At 38.1% G+C, this 15,128-nt stretch overlaps 1 protein-coding gene across 5 annotated transcripts in view; it reads right to left on the bottom strand.

The window, feature by feature from the left end:
• The window catches only part of RBMS3 (RNA binding motif single stranded interacting protein 3), a 706,233-nt gene that overhangs the window by 493,207 nt on the left and 197,898 nt on the right, over positions 1-15,128 (bottom strand). The gene's annotated exons all lie outside the window — the stretch shown is intronic.

A 15,128-nucleotide genomic window follows, 5' to 3' on the forward strand; every position in this document is an offset into this window, starting at 1 on the left:
TCTCATCTAGTGGCTAGCTAAGACCAAGCCATCACAAAGCTACATATCAAACATGCAACCTTCAAGCACACTAAAACTTCATGACATTTAATTACTTAGAAAAAAAAAAAAAAATCAAAAATCTTGATTTTTTTTTTTTTTTAAAATTCAATAATTTAATCTGGAAGTAACCTGGACTACATATATGTAAGTCACATGCATCCTGTCTGTCCTCTCATTTTACTTTAATTGGAACTTTCTGCTTCCAATCCTTATTTTATAAAAAATATTCTTAATAACATCTACACAGTTAGGGGTGGCTTATTAGGGCAACAAAAAATAAACAATTTTCAGAAGAGCAGAAGATGCATAGGAGTGGATGCATTTTTAGCAGGTATTTAGGTTGGTCTTCAAAGACATGCAAATGTATGTTTTATTCCATATTCTGCTCTTCATTTGGGTTTTGCTTGCTTTCTTTTTATTGGCAAGGGTGTTCTAAATTTCCCATGCAAATTTACCCCAACTAATTGTAGTTTTCATAAAAACTAAACCTATTCTTTGTAGAGCATTAAATTTATGATGACCTTGTTTATACAGTGAAAGCTCAAGAAATATGAACACAAATAATATTTCTTAGAAATGCTTATAAATGTCCCTGTTAGCAAATTGATGCTATCAATTTCAAAAGCTATACTCAAGAATGACACTTCATTTATTTTTGCCCTCCTTTCAAAGACAACTTTTATACATCATATGTGTAGTATTAACCAAATATCAATATGGGCCACCATCAAACAAGGTGCTTCACATGATCCAAGACCATCTTTACCCTGAAGAGCTTACAAGATAAATGAGAAGGTCAGGAAAAGGATGAAAGAGCAGAGTCTGGTGTAGAAGCATGGAAAACATCTTCATAAACATGACTTTCAGTTTAATTTCAGTGCTTCAGCTCAGTTTCACTGGGAGAGAATTAGAGAAATGGAAGGAAAAGAGGACAGAGAGAAGACATACAAAAAGGTTTCAAGGACACATTCTAGCAATAAATATATATATATATATATATATATACACTGTAATCTTTCTAATTTTTAATACTGTATTTAGATCAGCTGGTTGCAGAAACTACAGGTCATGCTGGCATGGGCTGAACATGCCCTCTTCATTTAATTTAATTTTCAAAAGTTTAAGTACACAAAGTTTGCCTCAGTTATCAATTGCTGTATAAACTTTAAGTTCAAGAAAAGGCCAAACGACTTCCTGCATGTGTTTATTTCCTGTGCCGCCGATTAGGAAGCCTGAAAAGAGCAGTTTCCTCTCACCAGCTCTCAGTATCTCGACAGATTCGCCTCCCACCCCCACCCCAAGAGAAGGATTCCTGCAGTGTGATTTCTAAAGATTTAACTCACGACTAGCTGAACACAAAGCGTATGAATGAACACTAAAACCCACACTAAATTCTCATTAGTCACTGTGTGTGACAAGTGGTTACTTTGTTCTTACAAAAGGCTTTAGGGGGGAAAAAAAAAAATCTGCCCCTACAGTTAAAGGGCCTTATTTGAAATAAATCTTTTTTGTATGAATTTAAATCATGGCAAATCAAAGGAAAGAGGCTATAACTACAGCTAGGGAAAAAAAAAAAAAAAGAAAGAAAAAAAAAGAAAAAAAAAAAGAAAAACAACTGAGGAGTTTTGGAGTTTTGATGTGGGGGTTTTCTTTTCTTTTTTTTTCTTTCCCCTTTTACCCTCTTTCCCCAAGGAGCAGAAACTGCATTTTCTTTCCTTTGACATATTACTTATCTTTCAGATCACTCCTCAAAGACAAATCTTTCTTTCTGGGCCCTGGTAGACTTACTTCTACATAAGAGATGAAGGCTAGGTTTTGTTTTGGCCAGATCAAATACATTTTTACCCCTAATGTACTTTTCCATATACATTTCTCCCCTTTACAAGCGTCAGATATTCAAGTGTGGCTGCTTATTAACTCCTCTTGAGAAGCTGATCCCCCATCGGATATTCTGTGAACATTGAGCTATTCTATCCTAATAATAACTTTTCTTCTTCCTATTATTTCTGATGGGCTTTCATTGTAAGGACCAGTGGAAGGTATCTGTGGCCAGTGGGATGTAAAGGTGCATTGTCAGCTGTGATAATTGTTAACTGATTATTTTCACAATGGCAAAGAACTCCAGTACAGTAAGGAGAAGTGTGCTACTGGCACTACACCAACGTGCACAACACCTGCTCTCTTACGAGAGAACGGGAGTAAAAATGACCCTGTTTTTTACACAGCCTGCTTGAGCTGCTGGATACCCTTCTGCCTGATGCCTGCCTTTTGTTTGTGTGCCACACAAAATGCCCTCCTGGACCTGTCCCCCTGCCGGAGGCACGGTTCAGCCCCAGTGTTAAATCCAGAGTTGAGCCCCTCTGCTCTGTTTCTATTCCTCCATCCAGCTCCTGCCCCACACAGGGTGCATTAGGAACAGTGAAGCATTCAGAACACCGAGGATGCACAGGGTGTCCTACCCGTGCAGATGTCTCAGGATACAGGGGCACAAAGCGAGGCCCCACAGACGCCACTCCCCCTCAGGGTGGCTGGGAGCCATGGGAGAAAGGTCCCTGGGAGGAGACCCCTCTGTTCTGAATAGGTAAGGGACCATCATGTCGGAACCCAGAAAAGCTGCTCTCTTGCTGCTGGATCACCTCCAGAAAAAAACCCAAAACACACAGCCAAACAAAAAAAAAGTCAGTGGAGGCTCTCACAAGATAATTGGTTTTGAAATCTCGAAGAAATACAGGTTGTCTGTTGGAAAACAGAGATCTCTGCACCACCAGCCACAAAGTCCCAGGATAACTTGGTCCTCCTCAGGTGGTCGGAGAGCAAGGAGGTGAGACCAGGGACTCCAAAAGTTGATGGTTTGATTTCAAGTGTCCTCTGCTCAACAAAAAACAGCATGTCTCTGCAGCCTTCCCAGCACAGCGATGAGGCAGGTGTGGGAAAGACACTGGACCAACTGGGAGGGCTGGAAGGGGACAGTGGTGCTCCAGGGGCAGGTGCCCAGGGGTGGCAGTGCAGGGCTGGCACTGGTGCCAGGAGAGGCTGGGGCTGTTATCCTGCCACACACAGACGCTCCCGGCCGGCTCCCGGCCGCCCACACGCTTCGGGGCACAGCTGAGCCCTGCAGCCAAGGCCGCGCTGCCTCTGGGAAAATGGATTCTGGAAGAGCAAAACGCTGCCTGGTAGTGAGGGAAAAAGTGAGAAACATGCCTGAGAGCACCGGGGCAAGAGCTGGAGGAGGGTGAGGAGGCTCCCCTCAGCCCCTGGAGAGCCCACCTGGAGCAAGTGTGCGACAGGATCTATGTGAAGAAACCCACGCTGGAGGAGGTGGAGATGTCCTGAAGGAACTGTGGCCTGTGCTAGAGCAGAGGACGAGCATGAGGAGCAGGACAGGGAGAACATCCAACCTCCCTGTGCCAGCAGGGATGGGAAGCAGGCCCAGAAACAGAAGAGTGAAACTGAGCGTGGGAGAAAGGCAGGAGGAAGAAGGGGTGGTATTGTAATGATTTCCCCTTTCTTCTCACTATGCTAACTTATTTTAACTGGTAGTTAGTTATTGCTCCCACGTGGAGTCTGGTTCTTCCTGTGAAGGTAATTGCTAAATGATCACCCTGTCTTTATCTTGACTCACAAACTTTTCCACCTTATTTTCCACCCCTGTTTTGTTGAGGAGGGGGAGTAAGAGAGCCTCTGGATGGGTGTCTGCTGGCCAGCAAAGGCAAACTCACCACAAACTGGCAGGTCTTGGGGCACGTGAGCTTCAAGATTTAGAAGTGTGTCTCTTTCCCCTTAACTACTGATTCCATGAAGAAAAGGAATCACTTCTTCCCATAATCCTAATGTCTTATTTATAGCTCTTAGGCTGCCAGTGGCAGACCACCATTGCCACTTCTGGGACAACCCAGTCACCTTCTCTCAGAAAACTTCTGCAGAAGATTATCATATTAAAACAAAAAAAAATACATCACCAAATCCAAAACCAAACTGCAAAAACTTTTGCCCTCCTTGCTATGTCTTGCCAGAAACAAGAAATATTATAAAGCAAGTGGAGAATTTTCTTTTCCTTGAGTAAATCAATCCAGTACCTTTACACCCCAAAGACTTAATGCAATATAAAAGTGAGATCAGTAAAATTTAGATGTCTAAGCATATTTTAAAGTGTAGCCTTTTTTTTTCCATGCCTTAATTTCTCTGATTTATAAGTATGGATAATCTTACTTTAAAACTTTTAGAGTAACCTTTTCCCTGTGTTTTTAAAAGATTTGAGTATTTTTGGACATAAGCATGAGTGAAGTGGAAGGTGTTATTAGTATTATTAGTATTTCTTGAGCTTAACTGCTTTCAGTTCTTAGTTCTTGTAATAGCTGATGTGTGAAATCTAACAGTGGAAAAAATAGAACACAGTATTTATGGAACACTTTTTATCATCAAAGAACTGTACACATATTAAATGGTGGCAATATTTTTGACTGGTGCAACATTTCCAACTTTTAAAGAAGTTTATAGTGGATGTAAGAACTAGCAGCCACTCCTTTCTTCTATTCATATGTGAATAAAGGACACCCTTTGACTAGGATATTAAACAAAATTGATAGTTCTGACACAGCCTTAGTCTTCATGTCATCATACCCATGCCTTCCACTCTTTTGCATTACAGTGTCACTATGCAGTAAATTAACAGGAAAACTATGTGCTAACTTCTGAAATTCTCCATCACGTCCAATGCAAGATTTACTAAATCTATCAGACACCTTTCTGCCAAACATTCTAAGATGCTATGACTTTATTGGCTTTGGCACTCCAAAAGAAGGGAGAGGCTCAAGTGTTCTTCTCCACACTAACTCTTTATTAACATTGACTTTAAAAAAGGCAAAACCAATGAACAAGTGGGATTAAAGAGGTGTAAATATCTGAATCCAGCCTCCTACTTCCTCATCTTTTAAAAGCAACTTTACAAAGCTATAATGTCATTTTCTCAGCCCACACAATTTGAGCTGTTTTCAGTCGCCTGGATTTTGATTATAGAATGGTTCCAACTTCAGTTGCATCTTTTGGTTGTGGGGTTTTGGGTTTTTGGGGGGTTTTTTGGGGTGTTTGTTGTTGTTGTTGTTGTTGTTGTTGTAGTTTTGTTTTTTGTTTTTGTCCTGAGAGGAATTGTGATTGAAAGGGTATCCACTCTCTTCCCATACCCCTTCAAGGGATTTGACTTCTCTTATTTTGGATGGTGAAATGATTATAGAAGATGGGAAAAGCCAAGGAGAGAAACGCCTCTCTGGAGTTTCTGGAGCTACTGCTTCCAGGAACTCTATATGCCTGTATTTGGATCAGGCCACGATGCAAAGCACAGTCCTATGCTTTTAAAAGTTTGGATGCTTTGCAAAATACTACTGTTCCCATAGAAATCAAAGGTTTCCTATAACCTGTAAAAGTAAGGAATGAAAATAGCTTCCTTGGAACATTACTGCATGAGCTAAAATGTTGAGGGGTTTTTTGAGCTCAGAGAAAATATGAAACTGGCAAACCAAATCTGAAGTTAGTTTATCACAAAATCCACCTCAGAGACCTTAAAGATTTGGGAAATTGAAGAGTGAAGGTTTTGGTTTGGGTTTTTTTTTGTTTTCTTTTTTTTTTTGTGGGGGGGGTTGGTGTTACAAAAACTAAACACAGACCATATTGCAGATTGGTTTGGGGTTGGTTTGTTTTGTTTTTTTTTTAATGTCAAAAGAGAGGAATTTTGTGCTGCTTCTTTTCCCAAAGTAATCATTCACTATAGTTTGCAAATCTTTTAAAGTCTAGGACCAGATTCCATCTGTTTCAGTAAGAAATGAGTTTTTAATATTTGAGCATTGCAGATTTCAAGTTTATCAAGTTTGTCCCACAACCTCTTAAAAAAAAACTTCAGAGACATGACCAAATTTGAGAGAAACATTGTTTTTCCAGACATGGGATTGAAACTCAATATGCTCTACCTGGAAAAACAGGATCAACTGAGAGAAATAACATTCCACTGAAACCACAGAGAAATGATGAGGCTGTATTTCATACTTCGGCATACATGTAAGGTTACAGCTCATCCAGTGGATCCAAGAGCACTGAGTGCTTGCCCACCTCATGCCAAAAGTCAGGATGTGCAGCCCATCTGCCCCCTCCCAGTAAGTGAGAGAGGAATGCTCTCCATGGGAATGCCTTGCTTGGCAGGCAGGCTCCCCTCCAGCCAGGTGAAGGGGACCCAGGTCTGCACAGCTGGAATTCTTACAGCTGGGGCCCTGTACGAATGCTAAGTTGAGAGACTTTTTAGGATAGGTCTCAAATAACTCAAGGAATGTGTTCCAGAAAAAGAGTTGGCCATACATTATCTTCCCCCGGAGTGATTATGCCTTGAAAACAAAATATATATGGCTTTCACACTTTCTGGTTAGAATTGCTGTCATTTCCAGTGACAACACTGTAATTCATGTTGTACTTTTAACTGTTACTTGAATCCCAGGAGCATTTTTTTTCCTGGGCAAAATATGAAACATTGCTCTCATAGTTACAGGAGAATGAGCAAAGGAGCTGAAAAAATGAAGGCCTCCACAGCTTGAGGAAGAGGCCACAAAGAGGCTGGTTTTCTGCCATCTTAGCATCCACACCAGGGGTAAAGAATTAGTAATAGGAGATAGAACAGCAGTAATCCAGATTAAAGCCTTAAAACCTCTTGGCAACTTGTGTGGAACACACAAAAAATTGCTGTTACCTGGTGTTTCCCTAAGCAAGAGACCACTGGGTTTCAGCCAAATTCTGCACACACACCCCTCTCCAAAAGCACTACCACCACCAGTTCTCAGCAGAAAAAGTCAGTGCAAAGGCCAAGAGTCTCAAGAAATGCTCCTCTACTTCAAATTAATTTCTCCAGAATAGGAAAAGGAATTTTGCATCCATAAGAGACCCCTCCAATGGTTTTGTTACCCATGTACCAAGCCGTAGGGAATGGGGACATTCATGCTTCTGGACCACTCATTTGTATGTCTCTCTTCCACAGAAAAGAAAATGAAAGGTGACATTGCAAAATGTATGGGTTTTATTTGTTTATCTTTGTTATCTTCTTTGTAAGAAGTAAATTGGGATTAAAATGTATTTCTGCTAGATTGAATTCTCTTTGGTCTAGTTTAAACCTTTGATTTACTTTTAAAAACAGTGAATATCTTGACTCCAAATAAGGCCATGTCAAAGTTTCTTCTGTTTAGAATATTATTAGTCAATGTGTTGTGATAATTTTAAATCATAACAACCTCAGAAGGACATTGAATATGACCTTGCAATGGTAGGTCATTAAGTAATTATTTTCTGAAAATAAATCACACTGGCATTTGTTAAATTTACTCCAACCTTTTTTAAAACATCACAGTTACAATTTAAAGCAGTGAAGCATTGTGTTAACCCAATCTGAGCAGGAACTCAGTGTTTCTAGTAAACCCTAGTAAGATCTCACTGGCTAAGACCCTTTCACAGATGACCTGAGTACTTCTGATTTCTAAAGAAGTCACCCACATAAAATAAACCACTCAATGCAATGTTCCTACGAATGCATATACAGCCCATTGGTACGGAGTGACTGGAGAAAACAACATTCTTGCACCAGCAGCTGCTAAACATGTAAGTCACAGAGGCAAAGAATTTGTTCTAGATCAGAAAGTCTATTGGTAAACACTATTATTAAGGATATTTTTTGGTTGCATACAAAACATATCACTGGCAGATCTCCAGGGGAATATTTTTACAAGCTCTAAGAATCCCTGTCTCATATGTGCCTGTTGCCACTCTTAAAGAAATTTTCTGCAAAATACACAGCAGTATTTGGGACTTACAGCATTCCCTTGGTAAACCAGAGAACAAAACAGGGTGCTGCAAAAATTGAAAAAAAAAAAAAAAATATTGTTTAAATATATTTCCTTAGGATCACATTTCCAATTACACAGGGCTCTTCTATCAATTTTGCTGTAAGTCAACAAAGCACTTACACCTACATCTTATTTTTCTGTGTAATACTAACTGCGACTCAAGCTCAGGAGCTTTACAGATTAATGACTGATTTTAGCATTTACCTGTGTGCCAAGTTGGAGCTTTTTACAGACAGCTGACATCTTTTGTGAAACTCACTATTTTTTTGCTAGTTTGGGGAGAAAAATAATTATTTCATTAACACTTGAATTCCTTCCCCTTTTGCCCAAAGGTATTTTTCACTACGTTCTGCAGGATCTTAACATTTTTTCTGATGTATCTGTTTACTTCATGTATATTGAATTACTCCATGAACAATAAATCAGCTACTCTCTTGGATACAAAATTCATTTTCCTCACACTAGATCTGCAATACACAGTTTTTTTAGATAATCCCAAGAGTTAAAAGTGGCTGACAATTTAAGCAAATCTGAAACATTAACCAGTGAATGCAATCTGGACTGAGATACCATGGAAGAGGGATGCTTATGAACAACTGAAAAATGTCAGTGGCACAACATCACTTCTACACTTCTACCAAATGATAAAAAGTCAAATTTCTTTCCTTGGCTGCAGTAGGGCAAGTCTTGATTCCAGAATCACATGCATATTACAAGCCTTCGTGTACACAAATTGCTTACTTTACTGAATGCAGTGCTGTTATGAAACACATTTGGCCACTGGGAAGAATTCTATAAATCCTACAAAACTAACCAATGTACCACTCTCCTGCTAACTCCTGTGGATGGGCCTGCATGCTTCTGTAAACCTCACCACGGGATTAGGGCATTTATCAAAGCTATGATTTCCTTCCCATAATGTTATATCTATTGTATATTGGGAGTTCTGCAGGTGCATGATTTATCCATCCTGTCATTAGCTACAATACCCTGCAAACAGTTTTTATTTTCTGCTGGAGAAACAAATACTCCTCCCATAAATTGTTTTACTGCTGATTGGCGAATGGGCTCCTGCTCCCTTGACAATAAAACAGCTTGCTTTCTCTGACCATGGAGTTATAATTTCCAGCACAACAATCTGAAGCTCAGCACCATTTCTTATGGAATTAAGCAATATAGGGAAAATTATAGTTCACTTTTCGATATCACACCTGAACTCTCATTATCTGTTAAGCACCAACACGTTTGATCACTTGAGGGACATTACAGACAACATAGCCCTAAAGATCCAACCAAGGGAACACAGGAGGATGAAGCAAAAGGCAGATAAATAGAACAGACAAAGGCATCTTTTTAAATTAAAATGAAAACCTAATATGAATTTTGCTCCTTGACTCAGGATTTGCTGAAATTCAAGGTTTCCGTTGGGCTGAAAATGCTCAATGAACATTTTTTTTAAAAAAGGAGCAAACTGGATAGCCAGGAAATCCAGAAATGAAAGGCCATTTCTTACTCATTGAAATCATACTCAGACAGGCCTTTCACCCAAATTAATTATTCATAGAACCACATATATAGTATATGACACATTTGAATGTGAAAAGGCTGATATCTTCAGTCGTTTCCAGTATTCAACTGATCCATTAGAAATGTAACGGTCAGTCTAACAATTCCATGACCTCAGTAGGACAGACAAAAAATAAAAGAGAAAGCAGAATGAACTACAAAGAGAAAAAGAAAATAAGACATTTTCAAGACCAGCTCTGAGGGTATTCCAAATCAATTTCAACTGCCTCAGATATCTGTTGAGTATCAAATACAGAACAGAGGAACATGCACACAGAGTTGTCTAGAAAGCTGCTTTTTCTTCCCTTAGGCTTTGGCCACTCATACTGGAGAAGAGTGAGATGATTAATTTATTAGAAGGGAGGAGCAAATTATAACCAAGAAGTTGACTGCAAGCTGTATGAACACAGTGTAGCAAGGACTGGTTTTCCAGGATACATCAATACACAGTTACAGGTTTCATTAAAAAAATAAGTAGATCTTAATGAAAAATGACATTTAAATTCCCCAAATAAAAGACAATAGAAATACCTAAGAGACAGTATGCTAAGGCATCAAAGCTTATGAGACTTGCTTAGTTTTGCCTTTATTCCCCTGGGAAAAAAAAAAAAAAGAAAATAAAAAGGGCAATGAAAGGCTGTTAAAATCCAAATAATTCTACAGATTTTTAACAATCCTGTAGTTTAAACTAGCATGAAGGAGACACAGGCATCAACCAACAAATGAAAATACTATTAAGTTAATGAAACACTTAGTGAATCTGAAGGAATGGAGCAGCATGAGGTACACGAGACACTCATGCTGAACATCTGCCCATGCAAAGCTTCTCTGGCTTTGGTCTGCACAGCATTCAGAACAATGGGACTACTCTTGACCTCAAAGTAAACCATGAGTATAAGCAAACAGATCCCTGACAAAGCTTTGTCAAAACTATTTCTTGAGTTAAACACAGTTCTTTCATGTGTCACTGTCTACTGTATGTAAAGATAATAGCAGTCAAATGTTTCTAAATATATTAAAACACTTTTACTAAAAAGTATCAATATGAAGGCAAAGAAGCAACCTCCCCACAACAGTACTATTCCTTCAAACTATAAACCACTCCTTTTATTCTTACCAGACAAAGATACTGGGCTGACTTTCTCTTGGCCAAGCCACAAGTGTTTCAGACTGGCATTTTATACTCTATGAATTGATAAATCAAAGTAACAACAACAAAATGCCAATTACTTACATTTTGGAAAGGTTACTGCAGTAAGAAAAACAAAAGCAGGTCTGAAAATATCTTCAGTTTTCATGAAATTACACTGCTGAGAAAAAATACAAACAACACACTACACATTGGGGGGGGGGGGGTCTTACTAAGTGGAAAGCAGAGACCTTTTGAACCCTGTTGGAGGGTGCTCAAATAAGAGAAGTCATTGAGCCTCAAGAGAGGAAATCCAGCTGAAGCTCCTCAGAGCCTGGCATGTGGAGCTGTACTTTCTTCACTTAGGAAATACTGACAGCTATGGGAATAACTCAGTGAAACCCACCCTAAGGGATCTTTTCTCCCTAGTGCCCAATTGGATGAAGCAGATTCAGATCCTTCCTATTGAACTTCAACATCATAAACTTGACAGACAAATGAGGGGACGGAAAGCTCTAGTTTTGTGTTTCTCCCTGATGTAACCAGAGCTCCCTTTCATATTCCCAAATGTTTGTTAAAATGTTAAAACACAGATTTTAAAATGTAAGTACAGCAGTCATGTCCAGTCTGCAAGAATCAGATGAGAAATGAACAGAGACTGAGCAGAAGAGAAAAGATGAGCATAAACCACAGCACAAGGCTCTGAGGATAAATGATACTGTCTTGTCACATTGCCCCCCAATGGTTTAAAACCTCTGCTTCTCAAGTCAAAGCCTTTCTAGGGTTGATGACTATTTCCAAAGCATGAGGATGAGTAGAATTTCTTGCCACTCTGTAAGGACACTGGTATAAAAATGCTAGAGAATGAACAGAAAATTAATATCCTAGAAATTACTTTAAAAAGCTTATTTTGAATCTCATGTTTCTATGTCAGTAGATGATCTGTGCAGCTCTGTGCTTAGAATATACATTTGGGGAAAATTTCCCATACAGTTATTCAGCCATATCTTTTGTTTCCTGACGTGTATGAGTGCCATAACCTTAGAGGAGAAACAGGAAAAGACAGTAATAATAACAAGACTTGTCCAGAAACTTACAACATTAGTTACCCTATTCCACCTGAATGGTTCAGAATGACTGGTGGGAATACCTTTGAAGATTGTCGAGAGATATTTTTGGAGGCACATTATTTGTTCCATTTAAAATATATTTTTAAACCTCCAGTCACCTATAAGTAGTTTCTTGATTATTTAAGTGCAACTTTCAGTATCTAGTGAACTGTTAGATAGATACTAAGAGGGTAAGTTAATGAGTATAGATGTAGAAGAAAGGAATCTCATCTTCTGTTCTTATCTGGAATAAAAAGGTGGTTTTTCACCTAAAGAGGAAAACTATTATTTGGAAGATCAAAAGTCACCATTACCTCTCAATCAGGCTTCTTACATGATTTAAACATTACATAGCTCTTTCCTGGCCTCTGTAACAGACTTTACTGCTTCCTCTTTTGCACCCTTTGGGAGAATGTGTGACATATCTCGCCCATTCAAATTTGAACAGCAAAGGCCCAAATCAATCATCAATCACCCAATCACTAAATCACGTTTTTGGTCAATATTCAGGTACATAATGAGTGTGAACATTTGTATGATCAGGAACAAACACAGCAAAAGAGACAGAAAGGCTTCTAGTAACTCACATATAGACATATAAATATTATTAAGTGGAATAAATAACAACAGGCAGAGCAACACAGAGGATGTTTCCAATTTTGTTTAAATCTGATGGCAAAATAATTTTTTAATGAAGCTAAAAGCAGGACCATGAATTAGGTGGATTTAAGAAAGCTAAAGGCAGACAAAAGCAAAGATGAGGAAAGTAAATTTGAGGAGCTGGGTCATAATAATAGAGCTTTGCTTCATCTCATTCAGCTACGTATATTTACATGCATACATCTATGTCTATATTACATAAGGGGAAAATGTTGAAATCAAAAGCACCTTGCTATAACATTTAGAACATTCTTTTTAAATTATATTTTAAAATAAATATCTAGAAACATTTATTTAGGAGGAAAGGGTAATTATCATTTTTTAACTGTCTGCTGCTAAGATTTCGTGTAACATGAATGCAGAAAGACACAGAAAAAAATTTACAGCCTTCATCTTAAATATTGAAGAAAATCCAAATATATTTATGTCCCTATCTCCTGTAATTTCAGAAATATCTACTGTAGACTATCATTATACCCAAATTGTTTGCAGATGCTGCTTTGCGATGGAATAGTCAGACTTAAACTGTTGGAATATTTGATGGCATTGTCAACCTTTAAACAAAATAAAAAATATCAAATGGATGCTGAATAGATGCTAGTCACACTATGATTTGAGGTTACACACCTCTTTTACAGGTCTCTTTTACTTAGGTCATGATACAGAAAAATACATATTTTCTACATTGACTTTCCTACTAAGAATTGCTAACTTCGATGGATAGATCAAATTGATAGAACATACATGAGGGGTTTTTTAGCCTCAAATTCAAGTAAAGATATGCAGGAATATAGATACTATAAAAAACAGCAGAACTCAGATTTAGTAAGACAAATTTTAAGAAATAATTTGATTTCATGGATCACATCTAGCTGATCGAAGAATAGTGAGTTTGTTAGTTGAAGCAGAAATATAGTCTTTTTAACATCAGAGTCATATTGTTTGACAAGATTCTGATAACCATTCATCTGCAAAAATTTGACAACTTTAGGAAGTGTAACTCAGGTCCTGGCTGTCAGTTTTGTTCTGGATGCCAAGGTGCCAGTGCATCAAGAACCGTAAGCATATGCATAGCTGTAAGCACAGGAGGAAGTCTACAGGAGCTCAGAGGATTTGTTACAGTACTAGAATCATAGAAAATATTTTCATTTGAAAGACTTAAATATCTAATGGAATTGATCCTGTGCTGGAGATAAAAAACTTTGTTTCTTTGCAAGAACAAAAAGATGGAGCTTTAGATAGGAAAGGGGGGACTTTGTTGTTTATTTTAAAAGGATATAAATCTTCATGATGCAGGCTATACAAGAAAGCTAGAAAGATTAATACTCTCTGGGCAGGGTATTCTGCTCTTATTATGCACAGTATATCTTGCACCTTGTTCTGAAGCATTTAGCGATGGCTCATGGAACAAGAGATGTTTAATGGTCTGATAGGGTCCTGCTGCATTGATCACTGTGATACAGCAATCAAAACCAGAGGGTGCGCATGGCCCCATTTGATCTTTACATGAGAATTCCACTATGTTAATCTCTAAAACGTAGCATCAGATTATGCATTTCCCTACCTTGTGCTTTTCCTTGCTTGAAAGTAGATAAATCACTCAATACTGTATGACACAAAATTTCTGAACTTAAGGGAAGTCAGTAGTGTTTGTAGGTTCTTGGCAGAACGCTACCTGTATGGTAACAGGGTTGCAAATTGCAAGGAGCCCTATTGACCTTCTTCTTTTAATAAACTCATTTTTGGTAAAAACACACACATTCATTATGTCTCTTACTTCCTGGAGGAAATACTGGTGCAGCTGAGGTCTGGAAACAGAAGACTCAACAACAGGAACAAACAACTGAAATATTTCACTGTCTTGCTCCTCCCTTCAGTATGCTTCCTACTTCTATTTACTTTCTATTAGGGCTAATTTTTTCAGAAAGTGAGTCATCCACGGTACCATTTTTTAAAAACCCATATTTTTGCATGAAAAAAAAAAAGATGACAGAACAGAAAGAACTGGTTGTGTAATCAGTATTTAAACACTTACATTTGACTGGAGAAGCTCAAGGATCTGCAGACAAAGTAAGTAAGCAACTAGCATCTAGATTTTCAATTATCACCAGCTTCAGACTATTCCTGGGTATCCATTTCATTGTCCTCATGACTCTTCCATTCCTCTCTTATTTCCTCACACTTCTTGTGAAACGTTTTTCACTTCTCTCTCTTTAGGTATTTCTAGCAGTTTATAGTTAGGTCAATACATGTAGAATCCTCATCTGATAATATGTCTCCTCATAATCTGACTCTCAGGAAAAAAAAATAAATTAAAGTACAAGACTAAATGGGCAATAAAAGAATTTGAGGTTTATAATGGCCAACAAAGCCTCAGTAACCAAATGCCTGACATGAAAGAACCTACTATTATTAATTGCTTCTGATAAGAAGCACAAGCATCTCCACTGATTTTAAAAGTTGATATAAACTTTACTGGTTTTTACTTATCTTTTTTCCTCTTCAGGGTTCACTGAGTTGTGCTGAGATTGATATCCATGAATTTAAAACATTTTTAAGAGAGATAGTGGGCTCTGTTTTTAACTACTAAAACTTGAATGTATAGGTTGAAGAGTAGTCTCTTAAAGGTAGACTTTGCATTTTAATAATAACAATTTATTGTTATTGATATTAAATATAAAGCAAAACAGTCATAAGCATGTCCCAGTTGGACTGATCACAGATGTTAGCTGGGAAATGAAAATTTATGCT

This window comes from Hirundo rustica, chromosome 1 (genome assembly GCF_015227805.2).
Source record: "Hirundo rustica isolate bHirRus1 chromosome 1, bHirRus1.pri.v3, whole genome shotgun sequence".
NCBI lineage: Eukaryota > Metazoa > Chordata > Aves > Passeriformes > Hirundinidae > Hirundo > Hirundo rustica.